Source organism: Thermobia domestica, chromosome 1 (assembly GCF_964235325.1).
Source record: "Thermobia domestica chromosome 1, izTheDome1.hap1.1, whole genome shotgun sequence".
Lineage (NCBI taxonomy): Eukaryota > Metazoa > Arthropoda > Insecta > Zygentoma > Lepismatidae > Thermobia > Thermobia domestica.
The window spans coordinates 203,462,849-203,480,397 of record NC_137454.1 but is presented as its reverse complement, the minus strand read 5'-3'; positions in this window follow the sequence as shown (position 1 = coordinate 203,480,397).

Here is a 17,549-nt window from a genome sequence, read left to right as displayed (position 1 = left end):
AATACTGTCTGTGTCACAATAAATTACGTCTTCAGGTCCTACAGTCACAAGTAAATCATATAATTGTAGCCTGGCCCATGAAGTAATAAAACCAGCAAGGACGACATTGGAAAATTACAGAGGTACATTTTCAGTTTCCAAGTCTTTATATGTTAGAATAAGATGTTCATCACCAACTGGAATAACACTATGAACCTCATATCTCGGTGTAGCAAGGTACCTATGGAACTCTGCCCCACTATCAATAATTACACATTGTGTCATATCTACGTTGACCCCATTTTCCGTATAAGGAATTGAGGTACAACTTCGCGCATTGTCTAAGTCCAGGGTTCGACCTAATATTATCTTTATTTAATTTTATGCCTTCGTGAGCATAGTAATCGTCAATATATTTATCTTTGTCTTCTTCAGTTTTACACCAAGCAGGATAGCCTGATGCTTCCTGCTTCATCTGAAGAAACGTATTCACATAGTCCCGGAATAAACTAGGTGAATTCCGATCTTCAGAACCCATGAGTTCAAATTCCCATATTTCATAAATTTTGACGATTTTATACCCGTTTTCAAGAGCACGGTGAAACTCTGGTGTACAAAAAGTTCCAGTTAATGCACGTTCAGTATCACTATGTGTGCAATTATCAATAGCTTCTCCTTCCATACATAACCTACAAAGTCCAAATATTAATCGGCTTTGCGCTACATACGGTAAGATGGGAAAAAAGAGTTGTTTAGGAGCCAATACAGTATATTTTACAATCCCATGAAGTTTTCCCACATCTGGGAAAACCGGCCCCTTATGCATCTTAGGTGCCCCCACCGGAAGAGGTTTCCTTGCCATTACGTAGGGGTATAACGATGTAATATCATAATAAAAAATAGATTCATAGTCCGCACAATTCACATATGAACGAAACACTTCAGTACGGCATCCGTTGTATCAACTCTTAGGAATAAGAAAGTCGGAAGTAGTATCACAATGTTCTTTAAGGAACTTTTGTAAATCTACATCTGTGCGTACTTTATTATCCCAAGAGCACTCCCATATTTCATACAAATTCATTTTTAGAATTTCTGTGAAATATTTTCGCCGGATTTCAGTATGTTCGTACCTTTTTTCAAATGTGTTGTACGGACCATGTGCATTATCTATTATGGCATTACGGTTATTTGGAAAACACGTTTTGCAGGCATGCCAGTAACATCCCATAAATTCGAACAAGGCATTGAGCTCTGCATTGTATCCGTCAACATTATACCTTCCAAAAGATTGTTCTCCGTTTCGTCTAGCATGCTGGATTTCTATACCCAAATGGTGTTCCATATATTTTAGCCATTTCATTGCTTTTTCACTGGTTTTCGTTTTATAATGGTACCCCAAAGGTGGTATAACAGAAATACTTTCTTCTGGAAGATATGATGTACGATATGTTTGCATGGCTAAAATTGCAATCGTAGACGAAACTAGAAAACATTTTAAACCACCCGTTTTCTCTTCTATGATATTACTAAATTTAATAACAGCTTCTGTGAGAATTCTCACATCATTTTCACAATACTCCAGCATTTCCTTTTGCAAATTAAATTGCTCTCCCAATTGCACCCGTTCTTGGTGCCATCCCTCCCACCGCTTTCTTTCTTCAGCAGATCGCGATTCAGGATCATAGTACTCTATTCCCGGATATGGTCCTACATAATTTTGGTTCTCTACTGTATTAAACAAATATGGGAAATCTCCCTCGTTAAATTTGCAGAAAGACCTAACGTTTTAGGTAATTTTGATAACTTTACACCAACAAATAAATAACTATGTCTAAAAATGATTTTATTATGAATAGAAATACTAAAAATCTTTTGACCCTGAATTAAAGTTTTTGGAATAATATGCTGGGACTCAATGAGAGATCTCAAGCAGAAAATGTTATCAAATCGACTACCATTATGACTAATGACACATACTTTTCTAAATATGAGTCTATTTAATAAAATATGTGTAATAAATTCATCAATGGTTTTAAAAAGAAAACGAGCGGTTACCGTTTTCATCACCACATGTACTGGAGGCTTCATCAATGCCTTTGTTCATACATTTATGCCATACATGTCTAACACATACCAAGCAAACAACGTGTTCCCGCTCATTATCCGGTTTGAACATGGTTTCTACGTGAAAGACAATATAAAGAAACCTCTTGATATGAGTAGGTTTTACTTTCTTCACATAACATGAGTGACCTTCCTGTAGATGTTCACGACACGTACTGCAAAAGTATTCACCACATGTATGATCGGATTTTCGTGTTCTTAAATCATAGAGTGCATTACAGTTGATGCAAACTTTGACATATTCACACACATTTTTGCCAATTTTATTACCTTTTAAGTGATTGTCAAAACATTCACCCCTAGTAAAATATCTATTGCATGCATTGCATTTCATTTTATACATCGTAACATCTACTTTGTGCATATGTTCGCAAAATGAACACATTAACTCACACTTATGAAAACGATTAATACCTTTAAAACCTATTAAACAATGTAAGCAGTACTTTTCTTTTCGTAAAAATGATGTTATTGTTCGAATAGGCCGGAAATGCCCAATACTTCCTCTTTCATCGTAATAAATAAAGATCGGTTTTGCTGTTCTGTAACTCGGGTCTTTGTACTTGTGTTTCCGGGTAACGTACTCTAAATTCACGTTTGCTTTCGGGAACTTTTTCATAGATAATAATTTGGTAATTCGGACTTAAATTTTTTTGAAATAATTGAAATCGTCATTAAAATCGCAACCATCTTTTCCTTTAACTCTAACACCTGCCTGAGTACAAAGCTTAATAGCTCTACCTTTTAATGTATCTCTAGTTGAATCTGTAAAATTACTCAAATTTCGACGTTTTTCGGTATGCTTTGCTATACCCCAAGCAATACTTTTAGGCAAACAAAGTTTCTCATTATCGGTTCCCGGGAGCTCAACCAAATGTACTAAAAATTCATTTAACGGTAAATATTTATTTAGTGTGGAATTATTGTCTCGTGTTCTTCCAGCACCAAACATTGAATTTACTATATGAAATCGAAAGAGGACATGATTACCTAAAAGGAAGTCTTCATTACTATTTAACACTCTAGTAATAGAAGCTAAAACGGACTTGGCAGAAATATCTTTGCGGCGTCTCCATGGAACATACACTGCTTTCTTATCCTTACTATTGGAGGAATCAATGTACATTCCAACAAAATCATTAGGTCTCGCATTGTTTAGTACATTATCCAATGCGAAGTTCATTAGGTTTTCAATATAGGCCGCAGGATTTCTAATTTCTTCATTTCCCATTGGCCTTACCGCAATTTCATGTCCCACCAAGTTAAACTTAGTGAAACTTTTTCTGCTTTCATGTACTACTTCGAAATTACCTTCCCCTGTATTTTGAACATCTGTATGTCCGCTACGTTCACTTGGAGGAACGTAACCGGAGGTACTAGGCTGTGGAGACCCCATTCCGTAACCTCGAGTATCCCGTGAACATTGTACACTTGATACCTGTTCTTCATTATTTACAACATCCACAGGATTTTGTCCATTTTCACATAACTCGTTTAATAAAGCCTCCACATAATAAGATGTTCCAAACTCATCGGAATTTACTAAAACTGCGGAATTTTGAATTGTTTGTGTACCATCTGCTGCTTCATTTTCTATTTGTTCAGTAATAATTTCATCAATTAAATTAAAATCTTCTTCTTGAAGTATGTTTTCCAAGGGTTGACTTTCTTGGTGGACCGAGGTTACGGAATTTTCAACAGATGGCGACACATTATTATAACCCAAAATAAAACGCGATCCATAATTACAAAATTGGGCTACCTTTGCTGCATTTATCCTATCACCTTGTGCACAATTAAAATAATTAAAATGTACGAATTTGTCATGTGCCCACTGGTACAGGACTTGCTCACGGAAGAATCCGTGTGCAAATAAGTCAACGATGTCAGCACTAGACATCGTGTATTGCGATATAAGTGCTTGATTATCATGGTAAAAATTAAAAAGAGCTGATAGCAAGGTACCATACCTTTCACTGCCACGAAATCCTTGCCTCTGCTTATCCATAATTCTCCACCAGGTCTCCAACACGCGTTCCTTTGTGTTCAGGCCTTCTATAACAGCAGCCAGGTAAATTTCATCGATTTCATTGAACTCGTTTACCAACGATGTGCCGAGGAATTCCATCTGAAAATATACGTAAAATAATTTTCAGTATTTTATAAACAAACAAACACATACAACCTATACAATAAAATTTTCATCTTGAAAAAATCATCAAAACTGCTATACTGTTGAAATATTAAAATTTTTAATAAAACACTTAACGAGTGTAAACCGAAAAATATTTAAAAATATGATCTTAAAATAATAAATACATGTGTTCGCTAAAATCGTTATACACAAATGTATTAAGTTTAAATAATTGTATTGCTTTATTCAAATACACTCATATATATATATATATAACCTAATAAGTATCTAATAAATATCTAACCTATAAGTATCTAATAAGTAACCTAATAAAAATGGACTTACGATTTTCTTCTAATTTAATGTGCTAACTCTGCTGAAAGTCACAACAGTTCTTTTTTCCCTTTAGCGTTTTTTTATGCTGTCTCTTGTGCTCTCTGCTATTCTTAAAATCTTCTTTATATATGTACAACTGCAACAATACAGTTAATATTAATACTCTTTTCTAAATATAATATTTTAGTATTTCTTTTAATATATGTTTGTATAAATGTAATCACTAAGTAAATATCGTGTTGAAGGTATGGTTACCAGCAATCATATGATAATATTTCCTTAGCAACGGGGGTATATATACACAATGCCTAACAAAGAAAACAATAAAACTAGTTTAAACCGGTTTAAACACCTGCAGCAAGGCAAACAAAAGAAATTCCTAGCATTACTGACAAAGGAATTTTTAATCCAGTAACATAAGGGAACAGCAATCATCTTTGGTATGCTCACACAAAGTGTTCGAGTAATTTATTACGAGATGTTAAATAAATAAAAGAGTTTGCACAGCAATTTAAATACGATCACACTCTATGAGTGTTCTATTAAAAAAGATAAGCACCTAAAATTGTTTCAAGTGTTACAAACTTTAATAGTGCATTTACAGATTACATCACATTGTGTAATATTACTGTTACTAATTTAAAATATGGTAAAACACCTGCGTACGAGAATACAAACTATTTGCTTTTGGGTACGAGACTACAAACAAAATGCGTTTGGGTACGAGATTACAAAACTAAATGCATTTGGGTACGAGATTAAATTTTACGCAACAAACTGTGTTACATTCTATACAAGTAATAGTGTTATACTCTGTATTGATATTACAACTAATATCGTTATAAAATTATATTTAATGCAAAGTATACGTATACTAAACGTGTACGGGAATTGTTTGTTCGGTTAAGTTCGGCAACGTTCGGAACCATTCGTGTGGTACATTAGCAACATGTACAGAAATTGTAGATAAACTCTTATGTTTATGTTCGGCAATGATCGTAAAACTTCTGGAAACTTCGGCAATTTTCAAAAATCTTTCATGTTAACTTGTTTAAAATTCCAATTATTACTATTTTATAATAAGATAATACAATATTTGAAAATAACGTTTAGTAGATTAGTTGTAAATTTTTTCAGTTATACAAATATTATAATCTTACTACATATAATACATATCATTAATGCAAAGAAAACACATTAAAATCCAACCGCCATGTTTGTTTTTTTAAACAACGCCATCTGTACACATAACATTGACATTAGTGTGTATAAGACTGTGCTTGTGTGTACATGTATCATAGCAAGTTACCGAGTGTTGTTTGTTTTTATAATCGGCAACACCCCGCGCAGTTTCCGAACGGCAATATTTTACGCGTCCCGCGTCGCGAAAACCTTTTTCCGGGCGCAAAAACCACGCGGCGCGCACCGGTAGCGGAAAAAAGGCGCGAAAATAGTATTTATTTTAGTAATATCATTTATTTTATCTATTCATATAAAAATATCTTCTAATAAACATATTTCCAAAGTTTCAAAAAAATCGACGCCATATTGTTTATGCAAATTCATTAAAGTTTTATTTTAAAGTTACAATGTTCTAACTGATATCGTAGTGTTCCTTAGGTCCTAAGGTTCAAGAAAATACCTTTCTTTACTTTCTACGACGAATAGTTTGCCGTAAAAAGCGAAAAATAAAAAATGTACTTTTTGAACACCCCTTATATAAATTCGAAAAAAATAAAAATTGTTCAAGTTTATCATGTAGGGTGTTTTCCTATATAGATTTTGACCTGATAAATCGATTTCTGTTGTCCAATTTGTCCTACGATCAATAGTTTACGTTTTATGATTATTTAAAATTATTTTAAAGTTACATTGTTCTAACTGATATGGTACTGTTCCTTAGGTTCTGAGGTTTAAGAAATTACCTTTCTTTACTTTCTACGACCAATTGTTGGCCGTAAAAAGCGAAAAATGAAAATGTACTTTTTCAACACCCCTTATATAAATTCGAAAAAAATAAAAATTGTTCAAGTTTATCGTGTAGGGTGTCTTTCTATATAGATTTTGACCTGATAAATCGATTTCTGTTCATTTTGTCCTACGATCAATCGTTTACGATTTATGATCATTTAAATTTATTTTAAAGTTACATTGTTCTAACTGATATCGCAGTGTTCTTTAGGTCCTAAGGTTCAAGAAAATACCTTTCTTTACTTTCTACGACCAATAGTTGGCCGTAAAAAACGAAAAATAAAAAATGTACTTTTTGAACACCCATTATATAAATTCGAAAAAAATAAAAATTGTTCAAGTTTATCATGTAGGGTGTCTTTCTATATAGATTTTGACCTGATAAATCGATTTTTGTTGTCCAATTTGTCCTACTATCAATAGTTTACGATTTATGATCATTTAAAATTATCTTAAAGTTACATTGTTCTAACTGATGCCGTACTGTTCCTTATGTCCTAAGGTTCAAGAAAATACCTTTCTTTACTTTCTACGACCAATAGTTGGCCGTAAAAAGCGAAAAATAAAAAATGTACTTTTTGAACAAGCCTCGTATAAATTCGAAAAAAATAAAAATTGTTCAAGTTTATCATGTAGGGTGTCTTTCTATATAGATTTTGACCTGACAAATCGTTTTCTGTTGTCCATCTTGTCCTACGATCTATAGTTTACGAAATACGATCATTTAAAGTTATTATACGAAAAAATCTTAGTCTTTTTCCATCAGCGCCATCTATATACCAATACATGTCAGTAGTAAACAGGCTTTTGTGCCGGTAACACCAAAACTTATCGGGTTAGTCTTATTTGTACAAACGGCAATGCCTCATACGTTTACCGACAAAAATATTTTGTCATTTTCCGTATTTTTTCCGCCATATTTTAGTTGTTCCTATACAGTTCCCGTATGTGCTTGAAACATTGAAGAGGATCACATTTTGTGTTAGGTAAGTATCAACGTTTTAACATTTTTATAATTTGCGTGTGCTTTGCAATACACTATAATGTAGCTTTACATAGGCATATCTGCTAAATCCATTTGTAATGTTTCAAATGACAAACATATCTTTAAAGTAATGATAAATAGCTAAAGAAAAAAATAATCACTTAAAAGCATTTACATGTTCACTTACAATCTCAATTTATTCTGAATAAGCCGCGCGCATAATCATTCTGCATACGCCACTAATTTTAACAAACAAATTATTCGATTTCGTTAATTTAATTCAATCATTTACTATTCGTTTTCTCTTGGGTTACGCGAACTTGCAGTTTTGCTTTTGAAAAAACAAGCTTTTTTCCTTCCTTTCAAAGGTCGTAAATTCCATTCCATTCAGCTAGCAATAAAAACCGCCTAAAGCGTACGTAGCAACCGGAGCTATTCACGCTTTTTTTCCTCGCCTCTCACACACACCAACGCATTTATGCGTGCTTCGAGCATTCTCTCTCTCTCTCACACACACACACACACACACACCAACGCGTTTATGCATCCTTGCAGACATTCTCTCTCTCTCTCGCTCTCTCTCTCTCTCACACACACACACACCAACGCATTTATGCGTGCTTCCAACATTCTCTCTCTCTCCCTCCTTCCTTCAAACTAACAACAACAATATACCCTCCCGCCCTCTCCTAGTTTAATCTTTCACGCAAACTTTTTTCTTTTTTTCTCCCTCTGTTTCGTTCCTCCTGTTGCCATTCATAATTGTTTCCAATGGTAGGTAACCTGTCTGTGCCCTATGCGCTTCTTGACGTTTCAAATTGTAGCTAAACCATTTTTTCAACCTTCATAAAACTATCCATAAAATACATGGCACGCGTATTTTAATCTTAGAATCTTCACAAACAAAGCTCAATGTCTTTTTCGCTCATAACAACGGTTATATCCTACATTTGTCCAATAAATAAAAGCAAACACAAGTCATTTTAATTCATGTAAATACATTTAAAATCCAAGTTCAATATTTTTTATCATATTTATTTATATAAATGGTAAATTTTAACTTACCTTTCCTTCCAGTAATTCCAAAATTATTCTCTAAACAACACACACCAAAATACACAAGGCAAGTTTTCACAACGCCAAAAGCACACTATTTAATCTCATCTCATTTCAAACTTCCTTATATATATTAGTTAACCTGCGTGCTTCGAGCATTCACACACACACACAACTGTTTTCACCCTTCCGTTTTTTCACCAAAACAAGTACAATAGCTATTCTTTAAAGTCAACAAGAATCTTTTCCAGAAAAAGGCTTTTTCTTTTTCATTCTATTAGGGTAGGTACCATGTTAAATGAGAGATTTTTCTGTCTAACAAGTCAAAAAATCTTTTTTTCTAAAAGGGTTACATTCAACTCAAAATTACAGGGGGCTCTCAACCGTCAACAATAAATGCCACATACATTTTCTCAAATAACTTTCATAAGTGACATCTAAATGCTAACAACTCAAAAGGGTTACACATACAGGGGGTCGCAAGTAACATGACGTTTTCTCATCCACACAAAAAGGTTTCGCTTTCTATTGTAGTAATTTTCTACATGTCCCTTTACGTGTCAAGGTCCTTAACTATTACCTAACAACTCGCACGCCAATTAAAAGCAACCCTTTGCTCAAAAAGAAAGTACAGTTCCCATGCAATCTTATGTCTGCTACCTCAGTATGGGGCCAATACATTAACTTTTTACAAAGTGACATGTGACATTTAACTATCTTATTCTTAAAATCTCTATCCTTTACAATAATAAGTGCTATTTCTCCATAGGGTTCAAGTCTCAGCCCAATTTAAACAAGGTCTTTTGCTCAAAAAACGACATTAGAATTCGCCCCTCCATCACCCTGGAACACACACACACACACAACCAGGTGTCTCTCTCTTTCTCCTTTCTTTACTCCCCCATCAAAGGGTTCTCTGCCTCTTTTAACTCTTAGCTTACATTTTGAAACTAAGTTATTTGACATGTCTGTCTCACTTCCTGCTGTTAGACTATTCTCACACATCTATATCTCACTTTTAAGTGACAATATCTTCTTTCTTTTAATGACAGAAGGTTCAAATTATGATAGTGTTATAAAAAGCTTCTCAATTTCAAATTCTAACCTTTCCTATTGTGATTCCAATGTTTCTAAAAGTTATTTAACATGTTTTTCTCACCTCCCATGGTTAGACTATTCTCATACAACCATATGTCACTTTTAAGTGACACTTTCTTCTTTCTTTTAATGACAGAATGATGAAATTACGTGACACTGTTACAAACAGCGTATGTTACGATTACAAAGGGTTTCCTATTGTAATTAACACCCCCCTTTTTGAGCACATTTTACACCAAGACTACTGCCCATGCAATCTTTCATATTCAAAGCTGACTTTTTTCCTTCGTGCAATATTAAACCTAGACATTGATGTTAAAGTACTTCAGCTCTGACAGTATACAGTACATCGCCCCCTTCAAACGAAATTTGCACCATAGAATGTGTTTGTAAAGTGAATGCTGATCCTGGTTTGAAAATACCAGATCAACGGCCACAGTAAAGGCACGTTACTATTAGCGTAATATGAAGACTGTTGGACAAGACGAGTGTAGTTAGGTGTAGATCATTCCCGGGACGACATAAACGAGACACCTATCCTACACTTAAAGTAGCCATGTACAGAGGTAGTGGGGTGGATGTTCTGTTGAGTTACAGCTCGCGTGTAATGTTGCGTCAGTGGTGTCAGTGGTGTACATAATAGAAAGCAGAGTGTTTCTACAGCCAATATCTCATGTTTCGCGGAAGTGTTCCTAAAAAGAAGGATCATTCGAGTCACTATAACTAACAGGATGACAACCGCCAGGAAATCAGAACTACCAGATTTCCCCAAACACTAAACACAATGAAAGCATGAACGCTAAACAATCGATTGTTGAATATTAGTCTACTATTCTGCGTCACTTTCATACGATAAATTCTGACACCTGACCATCGACAGGAATGCTTTCCGTCAGAAAAGAATGTAATTACAAAACGAATGAAAGTGGTATTCAGCGACGAGAATACTTTTTATCTTAGATACAGGTATCGTTATGTGGGTGTATGTAGACTTGCAAGTGAGAGGGAATATCCAGTGTGTTCTCATTCGTTATATAAGACCCACAATCCATTTTCTGGTATTTGATAAGAGAGGGGGAACTGACTTAATCCTGCTTTCTCTCTGTCAAAGGAGTATGATTACTGCGTCGTCCATTCAGAATTTCGTTAATCCTGTCTTCCGGTCTTATCGGGATACTTTCTGGAAACTCTCCTTCCAGTAGCATATCGCATCTTTTCATGCTGCAAGATGAACCAGCGTACTCCACCTGGTATACTCCTTCTACTCTAGCCTCCTGAGTGTCCGGATTTAAGCCTTACTGAGCACGTGTTGGGCATGATGGAATGGTGCCTGACCATCAACCTGGCTTTGAAAGCAACAATCTCACTATATAAACATCCAACTATATGTCCGAATAGTTGCGTGGTTGTTTGAAGCAGTTACACATCTCTATTGAGACTAACACTATACGTATTTTCTAACATGTTCAGAATGTGCCATGGGCGCCTTATTAGGAACAGTACAATCTATTACCACCATGTTTTTGTATACTAATTTTAGGCCAGATCAGTGACTATCCATGCGGTTGCGGTTACGCCAGTGTAGTTCTATAATCCTTATATATATATATATATATATATATATATATATATATATATATATATATATATATATATATATATATATATATATATATATATATATATATATATATATATATATATAGTTAATGAAATATTGTCTCTCTTAAGGAAATCTTATGACGACTCTAGTCATTCCAAATATTTATGTATCTCTTCTAATTTATTCTTTAAAAAAGTAATATGTATATGGTCTACTTTACATTTCCATTATATATATTATCTAACTTGTCGATTAGCATCTCAATTTCTTTGCGATTTCGTTTACTTCGTTTCCTTTTTTAATGCCCAAAATACACAGTTTATGCTTTTTGTATATAAGTCAATGCATTCTTTCCTTCACCTCAAGTATGCATTTCGCTCGTTAAAAACTAATTTCCATTCTTAGTTTATATACCCTCGTAGTAATTTCAACTTGCAATCTTTCTATTTCCATGGAATATTCCTCTATATAGATCATTCAAATTTCTCTATCGTTCCTCTTATCGTCTCTACATCTATTATATATCTTCCCTTTTTGTCGCTTTCCCTTCTTAATTCATAGTTCAATTTTCTATACATTATTTTACATTCTTCAGTTCAACTTTGTTTCCATAGTTTCTTTTGAATAATTTTCCAAAGTTTCTTATTGAATGCCACTCATTCTAGCTTTGGAACTTCTTGTGTGTTGAACAACGGATAGACAATTAAAAGTTTATGTTTTTCAAAAGTGAAAGTTATTCATACACAGGTGTGCCAATTAAAAGTTTAGCTCTTAAGTGAAAGTTGATCATTAAAAGTTGCATTTGTATTAATTAAAAATTGCTAAAGGAAAGGACGAATATGATTGGTTCATGGAATACCTCCTCTCACTTTAAGAAGTATATAAGCTGTAATCTTAGAAATTGTATTTCATAATGTGTCTGATGAAGGCAAAGTTAATTTGCCGAAACTGTAACGCTATTATTTATTAGTTAATATATGCTTTGGTCAGAATTTGTCTGTTATTTTATACAAGTTTCTTATATAACCCATCTTTCATACCTATGCTACGTTCATGATATCGTACGTTTACTTGCGAAGTTCAATATGTTTCCACAATTTGTTAGTTCTGTATTTACTTTCTCCCAACTCATATACTTTTCTTTGAAGTTTCAAACAAATCTTCAAACTTTTCCATCTTTTAACTTTTCAGTACCTAACTTGTCTCCTATTATTTCTCCTATGTTTTAAAATGGTATTCCATCTCAGTGAGAACAAGATTGTTCAGTTTCAGTTTCAGTTACCTCCCTTACGGGAGATTTATAAAGGAAGTCCCAGCCTTAGAGCGCTGTGGACTACGTCACTATATTTGGTTTAATTACAAATTGTTTAAAATAATAATATGTACTAAAATGGCACGTGCCAAGATGGCCGATTTTGCCTGTTTGAAATATAATTGTTTATCACACTATTAAGGTGGATCACTAGGTGTTCTCGGTACTATGCTAAACGCTGCTTGAATAGTGCAGGGTTGCCAGATATTGTCGAATGTTTACTGCTGCCATATAATAAAGGAAGTAATGATGGAATTCTACTTAAATACTTACTGGAGAAATTAGTTTTCGACCCTTACCGCAATTCATAGCTAAGTTCCGCTTCTCAAACTTCAACGCTAGAATCCCATCATTTTCTTATTGTGACTACCACACTAAACGTTCAAATTTAGCAGCAACGCATTTTGGCGATCTGTGCAAGTTTCTTGTCAAAATTTATTTCCTTAAATGTAAATTAATATTTAAATAAAATATGAAACATAATACGAAAAACGGTCAAACAATATATCTACTTCCTGATAAGATCATTACTTTAAAATACTTTACACATACAAATAAACATTTCATAAAACTGAGAACTTCTATTAGACTAAGATCTAACAACAAGTGTCATCTTGTTTGCTCATTGTAAAACGAATCAAATATTTTCTTTTATTTACAATCTTTTCCGATATCAGAAGGCACAACCAAATCAATCAGTGTCTTGTGTTGTAGCTGAAACATAATTCTACCTTATAGTGCAATATTTACAATATATAACGTTTTATTGCGCAGTAATTAAGGAAATGAGCTAAAATATGTATTATTGACTTCCGGGTGGTGATCCACCTTAATGTAATAAGGAAAGATAAGCGGTGTATGAACATATTGAAAATGTAAAACAGTATATGAAGATTGTTATAAATAATAAAATTGTTCAAAGTAAATAATTGTAAATAGTAAAAATTGAATAAAAAAGGAGAGCAAAACTCCCTAATACTTAGTGTTTACAGCGCCATCAACAAGATTGTGATCTAACAACTTTTGCATTTTTACTGATCATTGGCATTCAGCATTGTTGTCATGACATAACCAGTGGTGCCTCCCCCCCTCATGTCCATGACACCCCCCCTTAATTGTCTATCCGTAGGTGTTCTTCCATGAAAAAAATCTTTTCGATTAATTTTTACACCCCCTAAAACATATTTATATAGATTTTAACCCCCCAATATTTCAATGACGCAGTTTGCGTCATAGCCCCCCTTTGTGGGCACCCCTGACATAACAATCATACTATTTAATACAATCTATTAATTGTAGCGTTTCTGTACATTCTTTTGTTTTATTCACCATACTACGGCACGCAGAAGAATTTTTTTTTAGAAAACAGACAATTTTATGTACTGTAATTACATACGCAACGTAATACTACAACTTAAGAACAATCATAACTTTCACATGTTCCTTCTATTTCTTTAGTTCTTCCATGTATGTACTTTCAACCTTTATCCATTTTCTCCCTATACATTTTTTAGGAGGATGCGTCTCGCTGGTCCCCAGAGATGCTCATGGAAATCTGTCAGTTTTACGTCCCACGTTTATGCCGTGCAAGCTAAAGGAAATTGTGTTGATGAGAATTAATTAAATGATGGAATGAAGAAAGTGAGAGGAAACTAGAGAACCCACGCACACGGTGTTTGTTCACTATAAATCTCACTTGGTGCAAGTTCGGATCCAACCAGGGGCACTACGCACCAGAGGTGAATACTTTATTACTGAGTCCCTGCAACCCCTAAAGAGATTCGAAATAAATAAGATTGATAACTAAATAATGACTAATAACGTGTCTTTGAACAAATTCTACACATAGGTAGTTAGTTCATTTATCTCTTCGTAGAAGTGCGAAATGAAATTAGGGTAACATTCCACGATTATGAGCTTTACGCTCAAGGAGATGGATGATTACTGAAGGCTAAAGGGGATGGAATTATGATGAAATTGAACTTTTGTGTTCTTCTATCCGGAACAAAACAGGGGACCACATGCAGGAAAGCACACTCGCTAGCCACTAGGCAAAAGGTTTAGGCTTGCTTCTTTGTCTTTCAGTTAAGCTCATTCCCTTTTATTACGAGGGGTTCTTGTTGTAGGTAAGGAACTCAATACACGTACTTTATTACCTTTCATATTTTCTCCTTTTCTTTAAGCTCCGTATAAATAATCGGTATTATGATATAGTTATTCAAGGCCTTAGCAGTCATTCTGCCCCGTGATTAGAGGGATACTAAAGAGTTCGACTAACATATGTTTCCTAAAGTACTCAGGCCTTTAGTATGACGCTAATCATACGTCAAAACGATTCTGCTTAAGGTGGTCATTGTCTGCAGTATCTTATAGACCCCCCAAAAGATATAATTAAGTCGTTTCGCACACTATCTGAACTAGGAACAGCAAATCCTAACTGCAAGAACACTCATCACGTGGACCTAATTATGCTTTTTCCAGAGAATTCGGGTGACATTTGTTTCATTGATACCTGCAAATACAGAAAAGTGTTTGGAGAAATATTTTAAGGGACATTTTATAACAATGGCTTATATTCATTTTTGAATTTGACATGGAAATCCACATTGGTACAAACTTGGTCTGAATTTTAAACCATCTATTCTCCTTTATTTCTTGTTCTCAAATAAGCATATTGTAATACGTTATTTTGTTTGTATTTGGAATTGACAATTTTCAACTCCCTTAAGGATGCAATAAATTTTTTGTACCGAAACAAAATTAAACCTAGGGTGTTATTTCATTCCGTATTGTTCTTTGCAAAATTTAGGGATTGTAAAGCAACGCAAAAATGAAATAAAGAGCAATTATTGCCCACTTTAACAATTAAGGCAAAGTAAAACGCAAATTTTGCAATGATTTTGAGTTTAGCGTCACTTATAGCAGCAATCAGCCAGGAATCGAACACGGGCCGAAGACTCATACGCTAACAGGTTAGCCACGAGTAGAACAAATTTTGATCTTTGATGTATGTAGTTACGGAGCGAAGTTTCTCGTATTAGGAAAAATTTTACGCTTATTGTTGGATTTGACCAGTGATGCCAATTTAGCCTATTTTTGTCTAAATCTAACCTATTTGCAGAGGCATTTAGCCATACAAATGTATGAAATTCTTATAGCCTTAAATATAGCTTATTTAATAAAACTCTTGCCATTTTTGGCTTTTTTAGCAGTTACATTAATGCTAAAAATACCTTTTCTTTGAAAATAAAGTGTATTTTTTAATTAGCCTATTGTAAATTGTCATTATATATTATCGTATTAATTGATTTCTCTAGACAGAGAGTGTTTTATTACGCAACAAACACTTATTGTTTTATTCTTCTTCTCTCTTCTCACCCACAGATTTACAACTACTTAACAATAGGTCTAGTTATTGACTGAGAAAGAATTTTAATGTCACTCTAGTGACGGCCCCGTTTGCTATTTTTTTTTTTTAATTTTAGAACTTTATTGCAAGAATGAAAGTTTTCTAATACAATTTTAGTAAACTGTTCGGTTCTTCAAGCCACAGAGATTGTTTCTGTTTATTAAAGGGAACAAAAGCAGTAGCGATTTGTGGTCTGTAGAAGCACCGGTTGCAATGTTGCAATATCAAAAGTGTGTAGGTACGCGCAAGTGTTCCCTTCCTCCAGCATTCTTGAATCTTATCCAAAAAATATTGAGGAAATATGAAGAGGAAAGTTCTTTTAAGCTCTACTTATATATTTACTGATTGAAGGTATTCTCTAATATTGGTTTAATATAAGCTATTTCCGTTTTTCTAAACAACCACTATCAATGTACGTTTATACACTATTTATAAACAAAACTTCTTCACTCGTGTCATTGAACAAGAGATAAATTGAATATATAGCATGTGCTGTAAGCCATGAATGATATTGTTAACCCAGAAGGAAGAAAAAGCAAGAAAATTGCATATATTCATGCACGCAGTTAAACAAAATTATTTAATTAAGTAAACTATGCATTTTTTTAAAAATGCAAGATCTTTCTCCGTTCTTTTCGAGCTTCAAAATTTTCTAACTTTATTGAAATCTGCAATGCTGCTCGCCAAGTTTTTCTGAATAGAAAGCATCGCTACCGCAAATATTTTCTGCTTATTTTCTTTAGGGTACAGAAACACCTCTCTCCTCCGACAATATGCATTTTGTTAGCATTTCTTTTATGAATAGAAGGGACAGAGTCCATTTTCAGTAACCACGTATTTTTATCTGCTGTTCTACTATAAAGAAGCATGAAATCTAAGATTTTTTCCTTCGAAATGAAAAAAATATTAGTTTAACATTCCAGCAATTTAGGCTAAAGAAGACAGATGGGTATTGAAAGTGAAGGATTTGAGATTAATTTTTTATGCTCTCCGCCGAAAATCGAGCACGGGATCATGTGCACGAAGGACACAGAGCTAGGAATTAGACCAGTGGTAAGACATTTTCTGCTTCAAGACGCAATTGTCCTCGCCCCCTAGAATAAGATCCTTTTTTATTTTAAAAATAAAACCTATAACAATAATGTTCACCTTTGTATTATAAATGTAAAATAAAACCTATTGACTTCGAACGACCGCCCTCCCCCAAACATTCAGCCTAGATCCGCCCCTGCTACCACCAGACGCGTATTTGTTCTTTGCGAGTTTCTGTTTTGTGAATAACTTCTTTCTTCCAAGCATGTGTATCTCACTCACTCTATCAATTGAGTCAAGCGCTGCAAAGCGGAGGAATTCGTAACTAATACAGAAGTTGACTATATACCTGTGGCAGACAAAGATGCAATTGGAAGGGAGCAATACGGGAGGATAGCAGCGACGCAGGAATAAATCCACTTCCTCATGTTAAGAGATAGGAGCTCGCTGCCATATGCTCAATGTTACTGCTTCCAGTGGCAACGCTCACTGCAACTGGATATGTAA